Source organism: Chinchilla lanigera, unplaced genomic scaffold, assembly GCF_000276665.1.
Source record: "Chinchilla lanigera isolate Chin_1 unplaced genomic scaffold, ChiLan1.0 scaffold00004, whole genome shotgun sequence".
In the NCBI taxonomy this organism is placed as follows: Eukaryota; Metazoa; Chordata; class Mammalia; order Rodentia; family Chinchillidae; genus Chinchilla; species Chinchilla lanigera.
In genome coordinates, this window is record NW_004955405.1 from 37,605,449 (window position 1) to 37,621,369 (window position 15,921).

Here is a 15,921-nt window from a genome sequence, read left to right on the forward strand (position 1 = left end):
CAGTGTCTTGGACTTTTAAAATTTTATTTTGCAACCCAGATGTCAGGTGAGGCCTCTAACTCCACGTTGTCCCAGGGTGACTAATGAGTCTGGTTTACTCAGGACTGAGAGGTGCTTGGAGCAGAGGGCCAGCCCTACCAACACTGGGAACATCTCGGGCAAATTAGGTTGCACTGGTCAGCCTCCTTATTGCCTCAGTTTAGACACAGAATTCAGTTATTTGGTCACGAACCTCACAAAAACAACCAGCTCACCACATTCATAATCAGCACACATCATCTCTTTCCTTTCTCCCCATGTGCCACTCTGCTGGAACAAATAGGACTCTCTCCTCTTATGCAGAGGGTTCTGTTCCTTCCCTGTAGCCTTTGCATCTTTGCCTCGTGGCCCTAGAGCTTTGACTTCTACTCTATGTGGGCTGCTCACAGTGTTCTTCAAAACAAACAGTGCTCTCCTGAAGGGCATGGTGGGCAAGACTGGAAAATAGTTTTTGTCTTCTCACAGTTGTGTGTGTGTGTGTGTGTGTGTGTGTGTGTGTGTATGTGTGTGTGTGTGTGTGTTTGTGCACACCAGCTTGTGGCAAATGGATAGGTTTTGCAAGGAGTCTTCTCAATCTTTGATATTCTCTTCTCACTCCTGTGAACCCCAATGTATGGACTGCAGAGCATCTTGTATAAAGGACATGACTAGCTCTGTCTCATCTAAGAAAGCAGAGGGGTGGGTAGAGGAGTAAACAGAACAGTTTCTGGCTTTGCTTCCTGCTCTGACAGGCCTCTTTATTGCGCACTGACTTGAGGGCACCTCACTGCAGAATCTTCCATATGTAGCCAGAAAACATGTACCAATACAGAACAGGGAAACAGTGACAAGGCTGACCGTAGACCTTCCTAACCATGATGTAACAATGACCATTAGTGTCTCTGCCCTATTCTCTGAGAGTCTTATGCTATTTAGAACTACTATAAACTAATTACTCAGAAATACAAAGATCATTCCCATCTCTCCCACAGATTTTGAAAACATTGTAAGTACTTTCAACAGATGACAGAAGACTTGGAAAATCCAAATGGAAAGGTACAGAGGATGACAAAATTCACCAATAATTCCTTCTCGCAGACATTGCTACTGTTAAACTTTTAGTATATTTCATTTAAAAAATGCATAATGACGCTTTATCATTCACTATATTCACTCAGAAACAGAATGAAATTCTCCAGTTTAGCATCATGAGGTTTTCACTTTAGCATGAGCTTTGTAGTGGCTCGATTGGATTGCACTGTATGGATGGCCATGATTTATCCACTCATACCTCTCTGTTTGGATACTGAGGGATCCCTTCCCTCTCCCTGAATTTTTTAAATAAACAAACATTGAATGAATTACTTCCCTGCCAGATATTTTGATTTCTGACTACTTTCTAACCGGATATTCTTAATGGTAAATTTCTAGGGTATAATTTATATGTATTTTGGGTGTTATTTTGGTCAAATTGTCTTACAAAAAGTGTTCTCAATTTATACTTCCTCTAACAGGATAGAAGAGTGTTTTGGTGACAATTAGGGATGACCAGTGACCACACTAGCCAAATAATTCAGGAAGTGGAAAAGTCTGATGTGGCTGCTGGAATTGGATATTGCTCTTTGATACTGCTGTGTTTGTAATACATCTGAAAATTAAACAGGAAAGCAAACATTGGTATTCAGGGTCAGAGTCATCCAGAAGGATCGAAGGAACTAAAGATACACCGAGGATTTTAATATGGTATCTATGGACCTCATGCCTGACTCTTGTCCCTCTTCGTACAAGGGTCCACTCCAGCAGAGTGAAAGGCTGCTGCTGAGAAACTTGAGAATAATTAAAAAGCTTATAACAAAAGGAGGGATGAAGGAAACCTGTCCATTGCGAGGGCATTTGCCATGTAGATCAACTCCTTTCATCCTAAATATAGAGTATGGATACCCATTTTGCCACTGAGGAAACAGAACTCTGAGAAAGTCTGAAATGGCCCTGATGGTCATGGTGCTAATTAGAAGCAGACCCAGGAACTGAACCATGGTTTTTGGGGTCTAAATTAGAGGTATTTCTAACACAGATGTCTTCCTGGAAAGTGAAACCATCGAAGAGTAGCTTGCCTACTCATATTCATTGCACCACTGTTTATAGTGGCTGGGACTTGGAACCCTCCAGTGTCCAGTAACAGATGAATGGATAAAAATATGGTTTAGTAACACAACAGAGTATTATTCTGTCATGAAAAGGGAGGAAATCCTGTCAGCGTAGCAAGGTGGGTAGAACTGGAGCACACCATGCTAAGTGAATTAAGTCAGACATAGAAACACAAATGCTGCATGTTTTTACTCCTTTGTGGGAGCTAGAAAAGCTGGCCTTATAGAAACAAAGAAGAAAAGAGATCACTAGTGGCTGAGAAGGGAAGAGTAAGGGGACTAGTGAGAGGGTGAATAAAGGGCACCACGACACAGCTGGGTGATGATGGGGAAGGAGTTCTAATGTTCTATAGCTCCATAGGGCCACTGTAGTCCACAACAATTAATTACACACTTCAGAATAATTCAAGTAGAAGAGTTTTAAGGTTCCCCACATAAAGCTGATATCAGAGAAGATGGAAATACTAATTTTCCAGTGTGATCCTTATATATTACATACACTTGTACAACGTGGAACTCCATAAATACAGTCAAAGAAGAAGAAAACATGAAGACTGAGACCACACCACTCTGTGGAGGAGAAACCTTCCAGCCCCTTTCCTATTGCTTGGAACAGGTGAAGCTGAGGACAAGATGGATGCCTGGCCATTGCTCACCCTCCTCAGGCATCCAAGTCCTACTCTGTGCCAGGCATTCTCATTTTGTCAACCTCATATTATTTTTACACTTGATGTCTAACTTCCAGGAAAACACCCCCATGTTAGAAATAGCACTTATTCAGGGTCCAGCACCTCTGGTTCAGTCTGGGTTCAAGTTGCTCAGAAGGAGCAGGTCAGGGCCTGACATAAAAGGACCCGGGATGGCACTGTGAGTGTGTAAATGCATGCAAACCACCAAGATGCATGACTTGGACAAGGGAAATGTTCTGTGTGCTTTCAGTAAAACAGAAAGGAAAGTAAACAAAGAGAAAGGAACACACAGAAAATAATAAACTTTATATAAGAAGACCTCAGACTTTATATAAGAGAACCTCAGGTTCTCCCAGGAGTTCCCCAAGGCACTGAAACACAATCGACGTGGAAGGATCTTTTCTTCTGGATCTTTTCTCCCTTAAACAAAGAGGCCAAGTTGGGCAGGTGGCCATAAGCTTGAACTCATGCTGCTCTCAGTGTGGAAATTCTGTCAGACTCATGGTGCTGTCACCTAGGCCACCTTCTATTAGTGAAGTAGGACAACCAGAGGTGGGGCCTCCTGGGGGGAACAATAGCAAGTGCTGCCCTGGAAGTCGCACTGACAAAACATTGTACAGCAGCCTGGTCAAACCTTTAGGTCTATTTAGTGCCTCTGGGAAGTAGTGAGGATGGACGTGTATGCTGAGCACCTCATAGGGCAAAGAATGCAACCCACCAGTTCTAAGTGTGTGCAATTCTACAAGATGGATGGCCCAGGTTTCTTTAGCACACAAATGTATGTGGCTTTTGGGTGAAGGTGCATTCAACTAAATGAAGAGACATTTAACTAAAATCAGTTGAAATCTTCATTTCAACAAACTAGATGTAAAATGAAAGTTTCGAGGCATCCAAAGGAAAATGAACCCAGACTCGGAGGATGTTAAGACAATATAATTAAATTTGTGGTTTTGCTACAGAAAAATGTCCTTAGGCATTTCAGTATGTGTGAACCCTGATGGCATTATGGTAAGCAAAAGAAGTCAGGCAGAGTAGGGCAAATACTATGCATGTGATTCCACTTACACAGGTCCCCAGGAGTGTCAAATTCATAGACAAAAAGCCAGGCATGGTGGTGCACTCCTGTAATCCCAGGACGAGGCAGCTGAGGCAGGAGGACCACTGTGGCTTGAAGGCAGCCTGGGCTACATAGGGAGTTCAAGGGCAGCCTGAACTACATAGCGAGACCCTGACTCTACCCTCCTTCCAAAAGAACCTCTATAAACAGAAAGCAGCATGGTGGTTCACAGCCAGTGGTGGAGGCCTGTAGGAAGTTAGTATCTACTAGTTTCAGAATTTCATCTTGGGAAGATGAACACAGTTTTAGAGATGGATGGTGGTGATGACTGCATAACAGTGTGAAATACTGAATGCTCCTGAACTATACACATAAATATAATGGAAATGCGAGCTTATATGTTATGCTTATCCCAACTTTAAAAGGTCCTCAGGTAGTACAGATGCCCACAGGTGGGTGATATGATTCCAAAGATTTACTTTAAAATAATCTAGTAAGGGCAAGAGACTTGGATGCTAGAGAGGAAACAAGACTAGGAAAATGTGTGTAATTATTGAAGCCGGATGTCAGAGAACGGGGCCAATTATCTTGTTCCTTTACTTATGATTTGCCAAACAGTTTATCACAGAGAGTTTAAAATAGATTGCATTTTGATAGGTTGAGTTGAATTTTCTGAGATGCTCTGTGCATTTATGCTCATTTTTGAAGACTTGGTGAAAAACAAAACAAAACCAAATCCTTATTGCCCTAGTGACATGAACCATCACCACACAAAATTGAGCATAAAGTAAGCCCCAGCCTGGGAGGAGGTCACAGAGATTGCCTTAGAGTGAGCCACGCTCACACATTATACATATGTTCGCGGGAGTCCCCGCACCGCCCTTGTCGGATTGCTGGCAAGAACAAAGGGAACTGTGCACATCAGCGGCCCTTATCGTTGTTGCCACCTCTGAACTCAGGGCGCATTTACAGTGCTGATGCTCAGGCTGTGCCCCACGCCAGGGAGCAGTGTTTTCTAAAGATCCCTACATGACTCTAATATGTAGTCAAGGGCAAGAGCTACTTGTGTAGGAGCCGCTGGGTACGTAGTAGGTGCGTACAACATGGTGATGGAAAAAGGATCTGGCATGAATTACTGAGTCATTACGCAGTAATTACTGTGTTCTAGCCCTTCAATAAAGCCTTTTGTGAAAAAGAATTTATATGCAACCCTTTCTCCAGCCAAGTGAACTAACTACCTGGGGCCATAAACTTATTTCTTGAGTCCCTGCTACAGCAAGTGCACTTATGCCCGAGACAGCAGCACGGTTGGTGTAGCAGGAGCCTGAAGAGATAAGGGCAGCTTCCAAAATGTTTTCGGGGCATCACAAAAACCCCATTGTAACACAGCGCTATTTGGAATAACATTAAAGAAAAGCGAATTATGCCCGTCTATCAAAGGAAAAATGAAAGCCCCTTGGATGCAAGTTTTATTTTGAAGCTGAAGCCTTTCATCATATTGACAAGAAAAGATAGGATCGTTCCATGAACTGCGGAATGATAAGCAGCCCTTTGCAATCTCCACACGGGACTGCTGCTGCTTAACTCTGGGTCTCACCCCTGGTGTGCTGAGAACAGACAAGTTTTCATAATCGCTCCTGAGAAGCAGAGTGGTCGCTGATTTAGTCAACTGAATTCAGGGAGTCAAAACTCCACAGATCTGTATTTCTCACCTCTGTGGCTTGGTATCTGGGGAGAGCACTCATAGGGCAGTCGCTTCAAACAGATGGACAAAAAGCAAGTCCTCTCCACTTGCATCCCAAGTACTTCTTCTGCGTAGCGATAGAATAAATGATCCTAAACCTTCAGTGTAGGGAGGTATTTTTCTCCCTCCAATCAGAGTGAGTCATAGAGGAATAGAGTTTCCATCTTTGGCAAATAAAAAAAGAATACAGACTGCCAAGTTAAATTGGAATTTGGGATAAATATTTGGAAATATTGCTGGAGCCATCATATCATAGACATCCAAATTTTCTTGGAAGTGTCGGTCAAGCTGGGTATCCTGTATTTTACCTGGAAGTGCTAAAAAGAGAGGTCTTTCCTCTTAGATGTATAGAGCCTGAATATTTTATTCCAGTGTGTCCAGGGCATCTGAGAGGTGGAGATGGTCCATGAATGTCCAGGAATAGGATGGGGGTGCTGTTGCTGGTTAGTATCAAGAGGTCAGTGTGTTGGTTTGCAATTGTTGTAAACAAGTCACCCCAAATTCTGCACCTTCAGGTAATAGTCATTTATGGTGCAGGTTCAGTGTGGAGCAGAGCAGCTCTATCTCCAACCATATTTCTTTGGTTTGGATGAGGTAATTCACCTGAAGCATGCGGCTGGCTTTCCTCTTCCTCCTGAGAGCAGAGGGGGAATCGATGTGTGGTCATATGATGATACCAAAAGCACAAAACGCAAGTAGGTATATGCAAGGTGTGACCAGCATGCTGTTATTTCCACCCTCACATACTTGGCCAGGGCAAAAGTCCAGGTCAAACACAAAGTTAAGGGCTACAAAAGCATCTTTCTCCCTGGAAAGCATACAATTTCTGGGGAGTGGGGAATAGGACCAAGGCCCACACAGGGAGACTGAGGTCCAGGAGGAGGAAATCAAGTCCTTGGTACCTTCAGAGCCAGAAAGGACTCAGGCATCAGGGGCGGAGGACACAGGTCAGTGGCCGGGGAGCAGGGTAACCAGGATTAGAAGGGCTTAGATGCAAGAGTTATGTGATTCTTCATTTCAGCCCTTGACTCCAGCATTTGCACACTTGCCTGGAAAGCTTTGCATGGACTGATCTGAGAAGGAGCTTGCGGGTGGGAATTTAATGTTCTTGACTGGGAGAGTTAAAGGGCAGGAGTGTGGTCTGCATTCTCCTCCAGGTCACTGTGTAGTTCACGTTAGTCCTTGACTTCTAACTCCCACCGATAACTCCTTTAGCTCAACAGGTAAGACGCAAAGACGGCTGTAAAAGGCGACTCTTCACACTCAGTACTGTTATAACCAGGACTTTTCTCATTCAAGGAAGAGAAAGTAGATCAAGAAAACAAAGGAAGCTATTAACACCTAACCTAAAATGCTAGGGATTCTAGCTACGGTAGGGCTGAATGCAGGTGCTCAGTTGATGTCCTCGGGAATGTATGCCACCACTCCTGGGCTGTGCATTCCTCTGTGTCGGCGTCATTCTTAAGCAAGCTGCGGGTTCATAACTTGACTCTAGGTTTGCTGCTGAAAGCCCCGGATTTATACTATATGAATCTGACACTCAAGCAGCAAAATCATAGCTCTTTTTCTTTACCCAAGTAAAAAATCTAAGATTGAATGCTAAGCTTCATGTTGGTCAAATGTCCGCTTGTGAATGAGTCGCCGTCATTAGGATGCTGATTTACCAGCGGTGGGTGTTCCAAACCTGGGTGGTGCAATTTCATCTGTCCTGCTGAGACCCCTGGGCTGGGAGCTGAGGAGTGATGAAAAAATTGGGAAACCACGGGACAAGGTGCCGGGCAGGGCAGAGGCCTCTCTTGGCATTTTGCAGGCTCTGACCTCCGTTTCCTTTCACTCATGCCCTGGCCTTCCTCTCCCATGAGCATCCGAGGTCATCATTCACATGAAGGGTAAGGTGCCACCCACATGCTCACTTTCCCACTAATCCTCCTTTATTTTAAATGGAAATCTAACCCCCTCATCATGCCTGATCTCTTTAACCCTTGTATATTGTCCTGCTTTCTTCATGTACTTCTCCTGTTGTATAATTTACTTGCCTATCGTGTTTATTGTTATTTTGTGACCAAAACAACATTTTTCTTCCCCTGTTGAATCTTCATGAAGTCCACTGAGCAGGCACTATCAACCCATGCAAGGTTTCCTGGGGTTAGAAAGTGATCCTCTAGTCCTGCACACTAGATTGAAGCCAGGAGAAGAGGGCAATTGTGGTGCAGCTCAGGGTGTACCAGATGCCTTGTCCGCTGGACCACTTCAGGGTGGAGAGGATGGACACTGAAAAAATAGATTAGGGCTTTGTATTTAGTTACCTAGTTACCTAGGCTCAGGGTGGATGATGGGCCTATTTGTGGACTGCTCTGGGTTTTCATGCGGGGCTCTCTTTCCACTTACTTGAGCCAATACCTAGCTTCTTTCTGAGACCAGAACAGGATTGAGTTGGCCCAAGAGAGCTCTAAAACCCAATGTCTGCTTTCCACTTGTTTTCATGAAGATTACATGCTTCTTCCTCACTCTTTATGCTGAGGCTATTGGCACATGCTGTGGTGGGGTGCAAAGTGGGCTGGGTTAGCAGTGGATGGGACGGACCAAGTGCCTCCAGAAACACAGTGGGCATTTGGAAGAGCTCATGCCTCAGGAAGCACCTGCGTAGGGGTTATTTCTTAGGCACTTTTGAGAGGGCTGCTTTTGAACTCAACCATAAAAGTTAAGTGGTACATGGTAAAAGCAGAACAAAGGATAAACCCTGAATTAACACGAAAGCCTGTCTTTCCTCAGAGAGCTCCAGGATGCAGATTCTTGGGAATGTCTGTCCTTGCCAGTGACCTCGTGTGTTTATTTAGCTGTCCAGCTGAAGGTTCACCCTGACATTTCAGCAGCGAGGCAGGGCTTGTGGATTTATGGTGTTGACTCGGGCGAGAGAAAGGGACCACTCCCGGATGGCACTGCAAGAGAGACTGCAGGAAACCTCCGCTTTCTTTCACCTCCCATGATTGTCCCCAAGGTGACCATGTGGACGTCAGCCACAGGCAGTTCCTGCCCTCTAAGAAAGAACCCTGGGGATGTGGGAAGGAGGCAGGAACCAGGCAAAGAATGATTCCCGGCACTGCCGCCTTGACAAAGGAGGAGGAAGGAAAAGACGGCTTAAGGGAGAAAATGCTTCTCTGCGCATTCAAAGAGAATTTTACAAGACCATTTAGCAGCAAGCATCTTGCAGAGCTGGAGGGACAACTAGAAAGACATGGCCAGGAAAAGGAGATCTGTGCTTCCCAGCTGACTACACGCTACATTATTTGCTTAAGTTATCTTTCATATCTGTTGTTTTTTAATGGAAACATTTAGAAAAGACTGATTTAATTAAAGCAAAACAAATCACAGCCCTCATTCCCTCTACCTTTATTCTCTATGATCCAGGAAACAGGGATTCATTTACCAGCTGTGTGGACTTTGGCAAATTTTTTAACCTCCTTTGGCCTATTACCTCATCTGGAAAGCAGGGTTTATAATAGCGCCTGCATCAAAGGGCGCCTGGGAGGAGAGAGTGTGATAAGGAGTGTAGAGTAAGCTCTGGCTATCACGCGCACCCAAAATCCTAGCACCGCCGGTATTGTTCAAATGTTTCAGCACAGAACTCAGCGGTGTGCCAGTTTGTCCTCAGTGCCTAGCAGTCGCGTAGGTGACGGCAGCAGCTGTCTCGGGGGCCGATGTCTCTGGTGCCGTGTCCGGGCAGTGAAGGACGGTGATGCATGGTAGCTAGCTGGTTTCCGAATGTCCTCAGCCACAGAAGGCAAAAGGAGCAGCTGTTTGGGATTGGAACCAGAGGAAAAGGCAGAAGGCAAGGTTGATGGGGTCACACACACACCTGTCAGCATCTCAGTAAAGTAAATTACCTTCCATCATGTCCTAAATGTGTCTGAGATAGATCAGAAAAGAACAGAAAATGTGGAGTTGCCCAAGGAGGAAACGAGAAAAGCAGTAGTCTTTAAACTGTGTAAAATGTAGTCTGCTCTGCCCTATCCTTCCAGAACCTTCAAGATTTATTCACCTTTCCACTGAAGGTGTCCGGGCCCAGAAGGATCTTTGCTATACCTTAAATCATAGACTCACTGAATATGAGGGTGAATGGAATCATAGGTCAGTCTGGTAGTATTTCAAGTGACAGAAAACATGAGTTAAACTAACTTTTAGGCCTGAGACATTTATTTATCCCATAAGATTAGACATTCAGCAGTAAGGTGGGCTTTAGCTTTGGTTGATTCAGCAACTCATGATGCCATACAACTCAGGGTTTCTGTGTGCATGTCCTCCATCATCCTGGGTATTCTTTCTAAGCTCTTTGTCTATATTTCCAGCTAGCAGAATCAAGGATGGGGACAGAACCTTTCCTCAAACTATGGAATGAGATTTCTATCTTTGTAGTCCAAATGAGCCAGTGTAGGACATGTGCTCACCCCTAGACCGGTAATAGTGTTCAGGTGGACAACTTGTGCTGTTGGCTTGACCTGGAATATTAAACCAAGTGTGGTGGACTGACAACTAGTGGTCAACTTATAACACCCAGCTGAACTGAGTAATCATGGTGCTGGGTGTGGGGGCCCACCTGAGGACTGTTGCCAGCAGCATAAGAGGCAGAACTGGAGAAGAAGGAGGAAAAGGCTGTTGGAGCTGGTAGAAGCTATAAGGAGTGTTGGTTCTTTTGGAGAAGCTTGTCACCTTGGCTTTCCTGATGGGAACTCTTGGCTGTCTTCATCATCGGACCTCACTGTTGCTGCAGAGAGTTGTGGTACTTTTCAGGAGAGCTTTGGTTCTTATTTTGAGTGTCACTTCCTGGCTCCAGTGCAGATCCCTCAGCCTGCTAGCACAGATCCTTCATTCCACTGGCACAGACCTCCTTGCCTCCACCACTGACCTTTAGGCCTTTCCTCCACAGATCTGTGAAACAAGCCTCCATGAGACATTGTCATGGGCTCTAGGTCTTCAGCTGGGCTCATTCAGGACATTATTGTGGGATTCAGGTCCTCAGCTGGTCAAGATTCTTTGGTCTTTAGTGTGTGGACAGATTTCCTACACTCTCTTGTATATGATTCTTTGGGTGACAATGATAAACAATCTTATAAAATATGTGTCCTGTATTATATTGTTCTCCTTTGCAAAACCCAAACCATAATACCAAGTATTAGCAAGGCAGAAGGGATTATTAGCTTCAGTCTGGACTTTTTCAGCCTTGACACTGTTGGCATTTGGGGGTAGTAAGTTCTATATGGGGATGTCCTGTGAATGACAGAATGTTTATCATCAATCTTTATTTCTACCCATGCAGTGTCAAGAGCAAGGGGTCATGTGGAAAAGGGAATGGCTGGGAGGAAGACTGTATTGTCTGGGAGGTGGCTGTATTGGTCTGTTTTCTGTCACTATGATGAAATACTTGGGGCAGGCTAATGTTATGAGAAAAAAAGGTCTACTCGGCTCACGGTTCTGGACATTCCAGGAACTAGCACCAGCATTAGCTCAGCTCTTGTGTGGGCCCTTTTGGGTGTGTCACATATGGCGGGTCCCCTAGGGTGTGAGTAGATGTGTGAGAAAGAGATCACACTGCCAGACAGGAAGCCAAGAAGACTGGGACCCACAATCCCTTCTGAAAATGCTATTCAATTTACATAAAGACCTCCCACTTGGCCTGCCTTTTACACCACCTGTGCCCCACTTTTACAATAGGGAGCAGGCCTCCAATGCATGAACCCTTGAGGGATGCACTGAAACCAACTCCTAAGCCCTAAGAACAGGGCAGGATCTTGTAGACCATGTTAAGGAGTCCAGTTCTCATCCCCAAATCACCAGTAAGCTACCAAAGGGGTCTGAGTCAAGGCTAATTGAAGCTGGCATGGAGAAGGAAGAGGAGAGAAGCAGCAGGATGAGCTGTTAGGGGAAAACAGGTGAGAACTAAGGGCAACTTCAGCTAGGGTGCTGGAGGTAGGAATAGGGAGAACTGGATTTATTTCAGTGCGACTAAGGAGCTGAACCAGTTAGGATCTGGTGCTGGAGCCAGTGTGGGGGTGGTGATGAAGAAGGGAGGCTATGATGCATGGTCTTCCAGTTTTCTTACGTCAGGAACAGTGGAGAAGGATCAAGTTGCAGAAGGAAGATCGCGTTCTGGATATGTTGAGTTTGAGGCTGGGGTGAGACATCCAGGTAGGGACGGGAAGGGAACAGATGCAAGTGTGGGGCTCAGGGGAGCATGGTGGATTGGAGACAGTGGTGCAGGCAGAGCCGTGAGCATGGCGAGATCTCATCTTGGGGGATCCTGATGCTCAACAGTGAGACCCAGAACCATGGGTCTTGCAAAGAGCTGCCAGAGGAGTAGGAGGAGCTCCAGATGAGGGGTACATTCCTTAACCCCTGCGAGGCACAAGCATCTTGAGAAGGGGCTTGATCAGCTATTAGGAGGAGATGGAAGGTAAGGACCAAAAGATTTCCCACTGGATTTAGCGAGGGGGAGGCCATGGCCAACCCCAGCAAGAACTACTTTGGAAGTAAGGGGTGCTGGATATAAACCAGGTTGAAAAAGGATTGATGTGTGGAGAAAGATGTGGGACACAAAGTAGATTCCTCTTGGGGAAACTTCCTGGGGAGGAAACAGAAGAACGGAGTGAGATGGGAGGAGAAATGACCACGAGAGAGAGTTTTCCTTCTAGGGGAGGCACTTGATTGTGTTTAAATGGTTTATGGTGGTGGGAGTGGGACGAGGTTGGTGGTTTGAGAATCCAGGAGAGTGAAGTGGAAATGGACTTTGCAAGGTGACTCCTAAGGCAGGAGGAGAGGCACCTCTGAGCCTTAGAGGACCAAGGAGTGGCTCTGCTGTTTCAGGAAGAGTAAAGGAGGACAGGAGAGCCACCAGTGTGAGTGGATTCGTGACGAGAAGTGGACAGTGTTCTTTCTTGAACTCTTGGTGTCTGTGTGTAGGAGGCTCAGTTTCTATAGGAAAGGTGAGTTGGATGTATTTTGGAAACTGCATTAAAGTAAGCTGTTATGTTCTTCACCAGATTTTTCAGAGGCTTTAATGGTCAAACATTTGCTGTACATGTCCAAGAGGGTGGCAGAGGAAGCCGCTTCCCTGTCCCATAGTTACTTACAAGTTCAGCATCTCATAGGAGCAGTGTCTCACATCACACCTCTGGGAAACACCAAGCCAGGCCAGCACCTGCATTTTATGGTGGGACAATATGGCGCCCCAAATGGAGAGTGGATGGCTGACGGAGGAGCCATGGAGGCCTCTCATAGGAAAGTGCTACATGTAGCAGGCAAGCTGGCTTCCCCAGGCCTTCACTTCACTTCTGCGAGCACAACCCTCTCACTCCTACTTGTGTTATGTGATTTCAACCCCATGGCTGGGACAGTATGGTTCTACTTTGAGAGATACAATTAGACAGAGACACCCATTAAACCTTTGTGTGTGATGTCAAAGAATCTAAGGCATGTCACAGACCCTCCAGCAGTGAGTTCAGCCCACTTGAGTCCATCGCAGAACTAGCTATGTGTTCTTGAGCAAGTTACTTATTTATCCATGCCTCGGTTTCCTTATTTGTACCAAGGGGAATAAGTATAACAATCTTTCTGCAAAGCTGTGGTGATTAAATAGAATAACACTCAGGGTCTAGGGCAGCGTGACCCAAGTAAGTGGGTAGTGTCTGTTAGCTATTACAGGTTGAATATTGCTAACCTGAAATGCTTGGGACCAGAATTCTTTTGGAGCTTGGAACACAATGGTACCATGTTTCACAAACTTAACTTGTTCCATGATTCTGGAGATGATGGCTGTGGTTATGTTTGTTGCCCAATACGAATTTGTTAATGGAAGGAAAATGTTGCTGAATGCTTCTGTTCACAAACTGAATTGTTCACAAAGAGAAACATTTGTGAACTGAGGTCTTATTTGATTTGCATGCACATAATATCTTGAGAATTGGAGCCAAGTCCACACAAAATTCACTTTTGTTTCACATACACCTTACAGACATGGCCTGAGAGAAGTTTTCTATAATATTTTTAGTGTGCAAGTTGTCACACGAGGTCAGGTGTGGAATTTCCATTTGTGGCTCAGGGAGTTTTGCATTTTAGAATGTTTTGGATTTTCATATTAGGGTGCTCAATTTTGACTGAGCACAGAGGGGCCACTATGTCCCACCTCATAAAAGGGGCAGCAGTAAAAGCTACTCTGGCTAAGGAGAGAAAAATGGCAGATGTGTTAATTGAGGTAGAGAATAAGGAATAGTCTTCCCAGAGGCTGGATCTACCTTGGGGATCCGTGCAGCACCCTGGATCTTTACAAGGAAGCAATCCCCCTGTTTGCTTGAGCTAGCTTAGTGGCTTACCAACATATAGATACAATGGCCACAATGGCTGAGCCAGAATTCAAACCCAAGCCACCTGGCTTTCATGCCGGGATGCTGATTATTATGGCATGCAATTTATCTAGGAACCAGATGTAACTTACCTAGAAAAATCTTACCCCAGAAAGAAAGCAGGTTTCTGCAGCCAGCGAAAGATTGTGTCTGGGATTAAATTCGGTGTTTCTCCTCTCAGGAGGGGAAGACACTTCACCTCCCACCTGTGCAAGCAGCGTCGGACGGAGGCTGCCAAAGGTGTTGCAGAGATCTGAGGCACGGAAGGCCCCAGAGCATCTCAGCACCTCAGCTCAGTGGTTAGCAATGGATGCAATGCACTGGCCAGTTGCTGCCATGAACATTCATGACTCCCAAGTTTTCTTGCTTATTTCTTCCTTCTTGGAATGTTCGACACTTGCTTTGCCACCTGCTGAGGGCAAGTCCTTGTGGAATTCAGACTTTCAGTGGGCTGGAGAATCACCTGCAGAGAGAGCTTGAGAACCTGTCACCTTGCTAGGCCCCTCCCTGGATTCTGATCTGTGGGTCTGGGAGGGACCCAGGAACTACATCTTTAACAAGAACCCCCAGGTGATTCTGATGTAGGAAAACGTAGGCACTGCTCTTGGAGAGCACTCCATTCTCTTCTCTGGATTTTCTGGAAAGCATGCTAGATGGAGGAATGGATGGAGTGGGATTTTTAAAGACAGTTTTGAATTAAAAGTCAGAGGCACAAGCTTTTTTTTTTTTTTTTTTTTTAACTTGGACCTCTGGTTCCAGATCTAATAAAGGGGAAACTGCTCACCTGAGATTGCTGTTATAGCTCAGATGAGCTAAGTAAAAATGAAGGGAGTTTGTAAGCCTTAAAACCAGTGGCAGTAATTAATTTGCATTAAAATCTAAGTCTCTGTGATGGAAGGATCTTAGTGGCTTTGTAATCTGACACCGAAGTTTTGAGCTGGCCAGAGCTGCAGCAGGAACAACCTCTTTGCCATTTCCCCTGACCCAGCTCTGTGCTCAGCGTGTAACAGCAGGCTTAATTTTTGTTGATAAGGACCCAATATTTTTAAACTTTTGAATGCAAATGAGTCATCATCTAAGAGGCTGATTGGCTGACACCCATTTTATTTGGTTGAATACTAAATAATAAAGAGGAAAAACTGGTTATCCACGCAGAAAGACCGAGAAAAAGGCAGTGAATAGCAGCACAAAAATAGCTTCAATAATTATAAGTCTTACAAAGCCTGTTATGACGTAATTTATGATTCAAAAATGAAGTGTGTGTGACATGAAGTGAATCATTCTGTGAATAAGGGAAGGAATCTTACTTCTTTAAATGTGTTTTGTCAGCAGCAATGATCTATCCTGAATAATGTGTGCCTTTAAACAAGAGTGATGGATAGCATTGTGGTCTAACATTAAAGAGATATAATTTTTGTAAAAAAAATAATTATGGTGATTTGTATTAAGTTGGTTGGCTCTGGCCTCATTTTACTAAAAAAATAAAATAATTACAGTGTGCTTAAGCTTTCGTGAATCAGCTCCTTGCTCTTTGAGGATGCAGGGGTGGCATCTTCGGTCTTAGCATTTGATGGGTAGGAATAAGAACATGTTTGTCTATTTATCTCCTTTCAGAGCAATCTCTCAGAATTGCTGCATGCTGCTCATGTAAGGTGCTTATATTGTACATGAGAAATCCCCTTATTTTCATACCCACATTATCTGTAATTTTTCCAGTGTTTGGGTGGGTGTAGGAAGTAGGATGTGTTTCTTGGGCTCATTGGTACCTTGTTTCTAGAGCACAGTTGAGGCAGATATATAAAGTTTACCATCTTTACTGGTCTGTTGTGCAATGTTGAAGGTTTTGGGCTTCAAGAAATAGATTTTGGACTTG